This window comes from Dioscorea cayenensis, chromosome 12, assembly GCF_009730915.1.
Source record: "Dioscorea cayenensis subsp. rotundata cultivar TDr96_F1 chromosome 12, TDr96_F1_v2_PseudoChromosome.rev07_lg8_w22 25.fasta, whole genome shotgun sequence".
Lineage (NCBI taxonomy): Eukaryota > Viridiplantae > Streptophyta > Magnoliopsida > Dioscoreales > Dioscoreaceae > Dioscorea > Dioscorea cayenensis.
The window spans coordinates 12,025,805-12,036,207 of NC_052482.1; the positions used below are offsets into that span (position 1 = coordinate 12,025,805).

The following is a 10,403-nucleotide window of genomic DNA, read 5'->3' on the forward strand; positions in this document are numbered from 1 at the left end:
ACCTTAGCAAGATCTCCTCCAAAATAGGTACATTATGGTCCACATTGGCCTATTTCCTTCATACTCTACCTCACAACCCTACCTGCGTAAAAGTAACATAAAAACACACATATTAATGTAAAAACCTAAGAAAAGTAATGCTCAACATAAGAAATGAACGATTCAATTCATATCGCACAAGCACTTATCAAACTCCCCCACACTTAAACTTTTGCTTGTCCTCAAGAAAACATTAAAATATTCTGTGCATCAATGAAGAAAATATTGAAAGTGCTTGGCCTTAGGTTCACCGAGGCATACAAAAAAAGTATTCTACATGTAAGGAAAATTTCAACACTAAATTCGAAAAATCAATGCTCTAGCTAAAAACTTGAATAAAAAAGGACAACAAACCCGAATTTCATGTATGTGTGTGAACTCACTCAAAACAACCCAAAATATACTCCTCAAAGTTCTCAGTACAAGGGACTTATTTATCTACAAAAGTGACAAAAATTTTAAAAGATGGTAGTAGCTTCACACATCCTCTAAGGTAGCCCTTTCCAAAGCGGCCGCTAAGGTGGCTTTCACACTTTTGAGGTGGTAGCTCTTTCTACCCGAGTGGTAGCTTTCACTCATCCTATGAGATAGCTCTTTCTCTCATTAGGGCATAACTAGTATCCGACTTGTGACATTAGCTTCATACTTCATAGGTGGTAGCTCTTTCCACCCAACAAACACAAATAAACAATAAAACTATTTTGTTCCTTCTTTTCATTTTCAAATTTTTTTTTCCAAAATTTAGCAAAAGAAGTAAACCTAACTAGTCCCTTTAACATCAAACATGAGTTTCCAATAGAGTTCAAAGAGTGAGTAGTGCACTAAGTGTAAATCGGGCAAAAATTCCTAAAAATTCAAGCAAGAACTAGAGCATGAAAACATTCAATGTTAACAATTCTCCTAGACTTAAGAATACAATCATTACAACTAAGGTGAACCACCATTGGCTATGTGAGCATATATCAATCAAGAACAATAGAAAAGATGTGCGCATTATGAAACTCCCCCCCACACTTAAGTTGTACATTGTCCTCAATGTACACATGCAAGCTCACTCAAAATATATCATTCAAAAAATAGATGTGGGGGAAGCAATCAAAACAATACTCCCCTGACTCCTAGTGTTGCATTTGATCAAGCTAATTCATTGGGAGTAGTGTTCCAACGGGTTGTGAAGCTCACACGGCCAAGTGCCGAAGCACCTTGGCCGTGCCCATGTCTAAGTCTCAATTCCCAAGATGACAAGACCATCTGCACGCATACACAAGCGGGTTCAGTGAAGCTCAAGAAAAATAAAAATAACACAAGTGTATAAAAGATAAAGCAATGAATACAATTCGGTAAATGCAACATAACATAAACTCAGAAGGAAAAATCCTTTTTGAGTGAACAAGTCTAAAAACAAGAAAATAGAATAAAGTAAAATGCACGAAAGTAAAAGAAAAGTCAAGTGTCGGAGTCGCTCTCGGGCTCCGCTACTGCTGCTGCTGAAGTGGAAGCATATAGTGGGTCCTCCGGTGCTGGGGTCGAGGATGGAGGTGCTGGAGGAACTGATGGGGCCTGAAGAGTCCTCGGCTGCAGGACAAATGATGAGGCAACGTCTCGCTCTAGGATCTGCTGCAATATGTCGAAACGTGCCATGATCTCTGTGTACTGAGTGGCCTGCGTGGCCCTAATCTTGGCAAACCTCGGGTCAGACCACTCCTATAGCATTCTCGAGCCTCTCAAAGCGATCATTGGCTCGAGATGGTGAAAACATACATACTGGGGGTGGTTCCTCAGCCGCTGGAGGTGCCTCAGTCTCCATCGATGCTGGCTGAGGCTCAGGGGCCGGCTGAGATGCTCCGGCTTCATCATCTTCATCCTCAGCTATCTCTAAGGCTGGTAGGATTAAAGCAAAAACCCCTGTCCGAACCCTGCGGACCATACCTATCAACCGCATCGTCTCTAGACCCAGGGGAGCGGGTACACTCATCTTCTCGGCCCCACGAATCGAATACAAGAGACCCATGCCCAGCACTAATCTCGTAATCTAAGGGCCCAAGAAGATCACTCCCAATCTAGCATACTATCCTTGATGTCTAATGTAATCAGCCAGGATGTGCCCTAAGTGGATCGGTACGCACTCTACCATTGAGTACAAGTACAGCAGCTCCTGACGGCTCAAGCACCAGTACTGTTACCGCGACCATTCACCGACCACATAGTACTCTGTAAGCTCTATGTGGGGTCAAGGTTCCAGGATAATCAGTAGGCAACTGTGCATACTCCTCTGTATCCGTGAATGACTCCTCGTACAAGCCAAGTAGGATGGAAAACTGCGTAATGCTCAAACTATGGTGGCGTCCAAATACTCTGCACTGAATGGTGTCCAAACTATTGAAGCTCGAATACGCTCTATCAAACTCGATTGAGGATAGCACCTCCAGTGCAAACTCTCAGATGGCTGGCTCTCTAATCGTCAGCAACTGCCGCCAACCACCTTCTGAAACTAGATCCTCGATCTCATCGGCAAACTCATCTCCCAGCTGAAGCTTTCGCAATATAGTCGTGTCTAGAAATCGAGTCTGTCTGAAACGGAGTCTCGACAAGCGCTCATAATGGACCTAATGTTCGGGAATCACAAATCGCATGCCTTCGGGCTCAAGGGATGACTCACGTGGCCTCTTATCAGCTTGCTTCTTTGACCTAGGTGCCATGATGTGCAAAATTTAAATGAAATTGATCAAACAAGTTGATAAAACAATGCTGCAGAAATCCACACGGTCGTGTGGAATTTTCGCACACCCGTGTGGATTCACGGGGCGTGAGAACCGCACGGCCACGCATCAATAATTCAAAAATACAACTCAATAATATTTCTAACTTCGTTCTAAACAAAAATCATTGTTCCAATTGAATAAACGAAGCATTATTAACCAGATTAATTGATAGAAACTATGAATTGATGAAGAAGAAGATGAAAAAGGATTTACCGACGAGAAGGAGTTAGAAAATGAAGAGCCAGCCGGAAAACTTCGCAAAAATCCCACCTAACTGGCGCTATGGACTCGGAGAGTAATGTGAGAGTGTTTTCAAGTGAAAAGGAGTCGTGAAGAGGGAGAGAAACCATCCTTTTTTTAAACAGAACTCGCGACTATTGGCGTTCTGTGCATCCGCACGGGCATGTGGAAATTCCCCACGCCCGTGTGCCTCACTTCAAAAGCTCCACAAGGGCATACGCACGCCCCTGTGCGCTCTCGGGAAAAAACTCTCACTGGCTTAGAACGATCTCACACGGGCGTGCGGAAAATATCCATGCCCGTGTGCCAGACCCACAGGGGCGGATGCACGCCCCTGTGGCTTCCCTAGATATCCGAGAATAATATCAAGTCATCCACACGCCCGTGCGGAAATTCCACAAGGGTGTGGACAATCACATGCCAAAATCACAGGGGCAGCCACACACCCCTGTGTTTTCTCGGGATGGAGGGAGTACCTGTAGAGTTTCGCACGGGCGTGCGGAAATTACCCACGCCCGTGTGTGGTTCACAAGGTCGGCCATTGGGGCGAGTCCACGCCCCTGTGTGTTCTTGAGAAAATCTGCCCAACTCTGCAGGAATTCACATGCCCGTACGAAAATTAACCACGGGCGTGCGACAGTCGCATGGTCGTCCACAGGGGCAGCCGCACGCCCCTGTGGCTTCTCTGGATGAGTTCACAGTACATATACACGGGCGTGTGGAAATTCCACACGCCCGTGTGTTTTCACTGGATGACTTAGAAAAACCTGCAGGCTCTGCAGAAATATTCTAAACATGTTTACACACTCAGAGCCTGCCCTATTATGCAGAATTTACCAGATAAAAACACGAAATAGAACTCAAACGACCAAACTTTGCCAATTCTCAACAAAACACACAATGAATTCTTTTAAAACCCCACAACAAAATCGCAGCACAAGCACTCAAAAAATTGAAACACCAACACTTAACAGTTTATTCATGTAAACAACTAAACTGAAAGATACGAAAACAGTAAACACTTGGGTTGCCTCCCAAGAAGCGCTTGTTTAACGTCACTAAGCTTGACGTATCTTTCTTACCTCACGGGGGGTTCATGAATGAAGGTTGCCCTCTTACCTATGGCTTGAAAGCATGATGAACAAAGCCTCTTGAGGGTAGAGGGTGTACTATCAGGCTTCGGACCACCAAGCAATTGTTCATCCAACTTCCTTGGCTCATGTACATCTCCAACAGTCTTGGAGCATTTTCGGTGGCGTCTCCGAGCCCTCTTCATTTTTCGGAGCACCTTCTTCAAGATCCCCAGGGTAGATGTTACTTCTTCAGTCGACCCAAGCATCATTACTTCTTCATTGCTCTCCTCTTGGTCGAACAAACCTTCATATGGATCCGGGTTGAACATTTCCTGCACATATTCATCAACAAGATCATCAGTAGTGTCTAGAAAATATAAAGTGTCATCGAAATCAAGCGAATGCCGCATGGCTTCAGCAAGGTGGTATGTGAGCTTGTCATCTCCAACTCTCAATGTGAGCTCTCCGCCGTCCATGTCAATCAATGCTTTGGAAGTACGCAAGAATGGTCTCCCAAGTATCAAGGGTACATTTGCATCCTCATCGACATCTAGCACTGCAAAGTCAACCGGAAAAATATACTTGTCCACCTTGACAAGCACGTCTTCAATGATGCCTCTCGGATGTCGTACCGTTCGGTCCGCTAATTGTAAAGTCATCCGAGTAGGCCTAGGCTCACCCAAGCCTAGCTTTTGGAAGAAAGTATATGGCATGACGTTGATGCTCGCCCCTGAATCCGCCAATGCCATTTCCTCACCTAAGTTGCCGATGTTACATGAAATGATGAAGCTTCCCGGGTCTTTCTTCTTGTTCGGCATGTTCTTTTGCAACACCGCCGAGTATGAAGCATCAAGCACCACTAAAGCACTCTCCTCCAATTTCCTCTTGTTGGTCAATAGGTCTTTTAGGAATTTCGCGCACTTAGGTATTTGAGCCAATGGCTCTACAAAAGGAATATTGATGTGGAGTTACTTGAACAGACTCAGGAACTTCTTATACTGTTCATCCCCTTGGTCATTCTTCAATCTGGAGGGGTAAGGGATTCTTGGCTTGAATGGTGGGGGTGCCACCTCTTTCTCTTTGTTTACTCCCTTCTCAACCTCTACAACCTCGGGTGCGTGTTCTTTTGGCTTTTCACTCGGAAGCCTCCCTTCAACCTCACGACCACTTCTCAAAGTGATCGCCTTCACATGTTCTCTAGGATTGATTTCCGTGTTGCTTGGTAAACTTCCATGTGGCCTTTCGGAGAGAGACTTCGCAATTTTCCCCACTTGATTTTCAAGGTTGTGCAAGAAGGCGGTGTGAATGCGAAGTGTAGCCTCGACTGATTCAAACCTTGTATTTGCCGATTGAACAAATCTAGCCAAGTGCTTCTCCAAATCCGTCATTCGGGTTTCCAAGCATGAAATTCTGTTTTCCACTTGAGGGGCTTGTTGCTATTGTTGGAAACCCGATGGCCCCATGGTCTTCTGTGGTCCTTGATTACTCCATGAAAAATTGGGATGATTCTTCCAACCTGAATTGTAGGTGTTGCTGTATGGATTCCCTTGAGGTCTCATGCCATTACCTACAAAGTCAACGTTCACAACTGAAGAAACATCACCAATGATGATTGGGCAATCGGAGGGAGCATGTCCTCCACCACAACCGGTGCAATTGGTCACGGCCGCAACTCTATTCAAAGCTATAAGATCTAGCTTCTTAATCAAACTCTCCACTTGGGCCGTCAATGAAGTTACCGCATCAATTTCATGGAGACCGGCCACCTTTTTCTTCTCCCTAGCGTTCCACTGGTAGCTATTTAACCCTATTTCCTCAATTAATTGATGAGCCTCATCGGGGGTCTTGCTACCTAAGGTACCTCCTGCCGCCGCATCCAAGAGTTGCCTTGTAATCAGGTTCAAAACATTGTAGAAGGTTTGAACAATCATCCACTCGGGGAATCCGTGTTGAGGATACTTTCGCAGGAGTTCCTTGAACCTTTCCCATGTCTCAAATAGAGACTCCAATTCCAACTGCACAAAGGATGAGATCTCATTCCTAAGCTTTGCTGATTTTCCGGGAGGGAAATAACGGGCTAGAAAAGCCATTTATCTTCAGCATGTCACACACCTCGAGGAAGCTCTCTATGTGACTCTTTGGATCCTCATCGGCCAAACCGTTGAATTGTGCGGATCGCTACAAAGATATGGATGAATGCCGCCTTTTAGCTCAAAGTTCGAGTCAGTAATTGGGGGACGACAATACTCGATTGTGTCCCCAACATCGAAGATCCGGCATAATCGAGATAGTGTTCGTTGTTGCTCATTTTGTTCCGCCATGTTTTCGCATCCTTCTACTTCCAAATCAGCTGGATTATGTTGTTCTTGCACAGGTTCTTTCCCTTTTCTTCTAAGTGTACGTTCAAGCTCAGGGTCTCCTTCAATCAATATTGATGGATTCCCTCGGGTCATAACCTGGAGTTGCACAAAAAAGAAAGAAAAAGACAATCAGAACGATGATAGAATAAGAAGATATGAATTAGAATGTCTGGTGAAATAGCTAAGAAAACAAAGTAACAAGTAAGAGAGCAAAAGTAAGGAGGAGGTAAGTTAATCGATAAAGATGGGGTACTCGGATGATGCTTCACCTAGGATAATCGCTTCAAGTGCAAGAACTCTCTATTATTCTTCCTAATCAATGCAATGGTGAGTCATGGAAATCCTTACATACATAGTCCCAAATCTAAGGTCAACTATGCCTAACTCTATTCATGTCCCGGAGGAGAGATTAAATAACCTCTCAACCTCGCACTCGAATAAAGTTGCAATGAGCTCTAGGGATTCCAAGTGATAAATCGCTTCCTAATTATAGACCTAACCCTTTGGTCCAGGCGGAAGGTCCCTAGCCACAATTAAGCCCTAGATACTAAGATCCCCTCAACACTTCACTCCATTGCACGCGCAACTAGGCCCCAGCGGATGTTCATCCCTTAGACCATTCACTCTAATATGGCCGCAAAGAACTCAAGAAACGGAGGTAAAATCTATCATGTCGGAGGAGAAAGGGGACGCTCCTGTACCTCTCAGCTCACCCTCTCAACCCTCTCCAACCTAGCTTTGTCTAACGCTCGTGGTGTGTCACTCACTCACAAGCTTACTAACAAGAACTCTCACCCTAGTGTCACTCTAGGGGAAATGTTCATACAATCAAGCATTCAAGGTTGGAACTCATAATAAACATCAATTTATTGAAACCATAATAAAGAAGTTCAAAGAAACGAATACATTCTAGGGTTCACAATCACCCAAGTACGCACTTTGGATGTACTTGCTTTGTTTGAGTTCGACCGCTCTTATGCTCATTTTGATAGTGTCGGCACTATTCTGTTCAGAGCTTTTGGGCAACTGATAAGTGCTTGTGCGATATGAATGCGAAGCGTTCATTCCTTATGTTGAGCATTACTTTCTCTGGTTTTTACATTAATATGTGTGTTTTTATGTTACTTTTACGCAGGTAGGGCTGTGAGGCCGAGTATGAAGGAAATAGAAAAATATGGATCATAATGCACTTATTTTGGAGGAGATCTTGCTAAAGTTCAAACGCGAAGACATAGGACATGTGTGAGATGCTAGAGTGCGTGCCAACCTCCTCGCATTCGAGTGAGCACATCCATTTGGATGGGCACAAAGGCAGTCACACTCGAGCATTCCGGCCTATGCATATAAGAACAAGAACCCCACCAACATGTATATCATTGAAGAAGCAAGTGATTCAAGACGTGAACGTGTGTCTGTTTGCATTACCCCAATGAAAGTATGGAATTGGGAAGTTATTCAGGTCGAAGACTGTAGCAGAGAAATGTAGCAATTACTGTAGCAGCATTGTTCACAGCCGGCAGTGAAATCAGAGAAACAGAGAATCCACACGGGCGTGTGGAAATTATCCATGCCCGTGTAGAAATTCCGCACGGGCGTGTGTAGCATCCACGCCCGTGGAGTTGCCCGATTCCAGCCCTATTTAAAGCCGATTCAGCCCCGATTTTCATATTCTTTTCTCCATCTTTTCCCAACTTGCGAGGGGGCTTCGGCTTGGGTTTCGATGGGTATTTGCCAAGGTTTTAGAGAGGTTCTACGGCTCCGACATCGTGATTCCATTAGGAAGAAGGTTGGTAGGGGAGCTTCGATCGACGCGTATCCTATACCGGACGAAGGAATCCTTGGACGACGAATAGAGGAATTTTCACAAGACCATCGACACGACCATCGAGGGGGTTTCTTTATGGATTCATTACTTTTACATTTGATTTCTTTGATTATACTTAGCTCCATGGAGAGCTAAACCCCTAGTGGCTACTTGGGTGATTGTGAACCCTAGGATGTATTTGTTTCTTTGAACTTCTTTATTATGCTTTCAATAAATTGATATTTATTGTGAGTTCCAACCTTGAATGCTTGATTGTATGAACATTTCCCCTAGAGTGACACTAGGGCTGAGAGTTCTTGTTGGTAACCTTGTGAGTGAGTGACACACCACGAGCGTTAGACAAAGCTTGGTTGGAGAGGGTTGAGAGGGTGAGTCGGGAGATACAAGAGCGTCCCCTTTCCTCTCCGACGTGATAGATTCTACCTCCGTTCCTCGAGTTCTTTGCGGCCATAATAGAGTGAATGGTCTAAGAGATGAACCTCCGCTGGGGCCTAGTTGCGCGTACAATGGAGTGAAGCGTTGAGGTGATCTTAGTATTTAGGGCTTAATTGTAGCTAGGGACCTTCCGCCTGGACCAAAGGGTTAGGTTTAAATCTAGGAAGAGATTTATCACTTGGAATCCCTAGAGCTCATTGCAACTCTATGCGAGTGCGAGGTGTTGAGATTGTTCGATTTCTCCTCCGGGACATGTATAGAGCTAGGCATAGTTGACCTTAGATTTGGGACTATGTATGTAAGGATTTCCACGACTCACCATTGCATTGATTAGGAAGCATAATAGAGATTTCTTGCACTTGAAGCGATTATCCTAGGTGAAGCATCATCCGAGTACCCCATCTTTATCGATTGCCTTGCCTCCTTGTTACTTTTGCTCTCTTACTTGTTGCTTTTAATTTCTGAGAATTGAATCATTACCACACTTATCATTGTTGATACTCCACATAGCTAAGAATCAAATTAAGTGTCTTTACTCCCTAGTCCCCATGGATTCGACCCCGCTCATCCGGGATTATTACTTCGACAAACCCGTGCACTTGCGGGATATAAGCAAGGGGACCTTATCAAGTTTTTGGCATCGTTGCCGGGGAGCTAGGCGTTTAGATATACTTTGCACTTTGTTTTCTTAGCTATTTCACTACACATTCTATTTCATATCTTCTTATTCTATCATCGTTCTGATTATCTTTTTCCTTACTTTTGGTGCAGTTCCAGGTTATGACCCGAGGGAATCCATCAATATTGATTGAAGGAGATCCTGAGCTTGAACGTACACGTAGAAGGAAAGGGAAAGAACCTGTACAAGAATAGCCTAATCCAGCTGATTTGGAAGTAGAAGGATCTGACAACATGGCAGAACAAAATGAGCAACAACGAACACTATCTGATTATGCCAGACTTTCAGTGTTGGGGACACAATCGAGTATTTTGCGTCTCCCAATTACAGCTCAGAACTTCAAGCTAAAGCCGGCATTCATCCATATGCTGCAGCAGTCCGCACAATTCAACGGTTTGGCCAATGAGGATCCAAAAAGTCACATAGAGAGCTTCCTCGAGGTGTGTGACATGCTGAAGATAAATGGTGTGACGGATGATGCCATCAAGTTGAGAGCCTTCTCATTTTCCTTAAAGGGGAAAGCGAAGCAGTGGCTACACTCATTACCTAGAGCATCAATCACTACATGGGAGGAGATGGTATTATTTCCCTCCCGGAAAATTAGCATAGCTTAGGAATGAGATCTCATCCTTTCTGCAGTTGGAATTGGAGTCTCTATTTGAGACATGGGAAAGGTTCAAGGAACTCCTGTGAAAGTATCCGCAACACGGATTCCCCGAGTGGATGATTGTTCAAACCTTCTACAATGGTTTGAACCCGAGTACAAGGCAACTCTTGGATGCGGCGGCAGGAGGTACCTTAGGTAGCAAAACCCCCGACGAGGCTCATCAATTGATTGAGGAAATGGGGTTAAATAGCTACCAGTGGAACGCTAGGGAGAAGAAAAAGGTAGCCAGTGTCCATGAAATTGATGTGGTAACTTCATTGGCGGCCCAAGTGGAGAGTTTGAGTAAGAAGCTAGATCTTATAGCTTCGAATAGAGTTGCGGCC

At 44.5% G+C, this 10,403-nt stretch overlaps 2 non-coding genes across 2 annotated transcripts; one reads left to right on the forward strand and one right to left on the reverse strand.

Annotated features, from left to right (window-relative positions):
* The first annotated feature begins 6,055 nt into the window (after positions 1–6,055).
* Positions 6,056–6,162, forward strand: LOC120274189. Its single transcript, XR_005540724.1, has one exon. It is a non-coding gene; the product is annotated as a small nucleolar RNA R71 (small nucleolar RNA).
* A 3,858-nt stretch (positions 6,163–10,020) lies between these two features.
* Positions 10,021–10,126, reverse strand: LOC120274295. Its single transcript, XR_005540825.1, has one exon. It is a non-coding gene; the product is annotated as a small nucleolar RNA R71 (small nucleolar RNA).
* Positions 10,127–10,403: the final 277 nt, after the last annotated feature.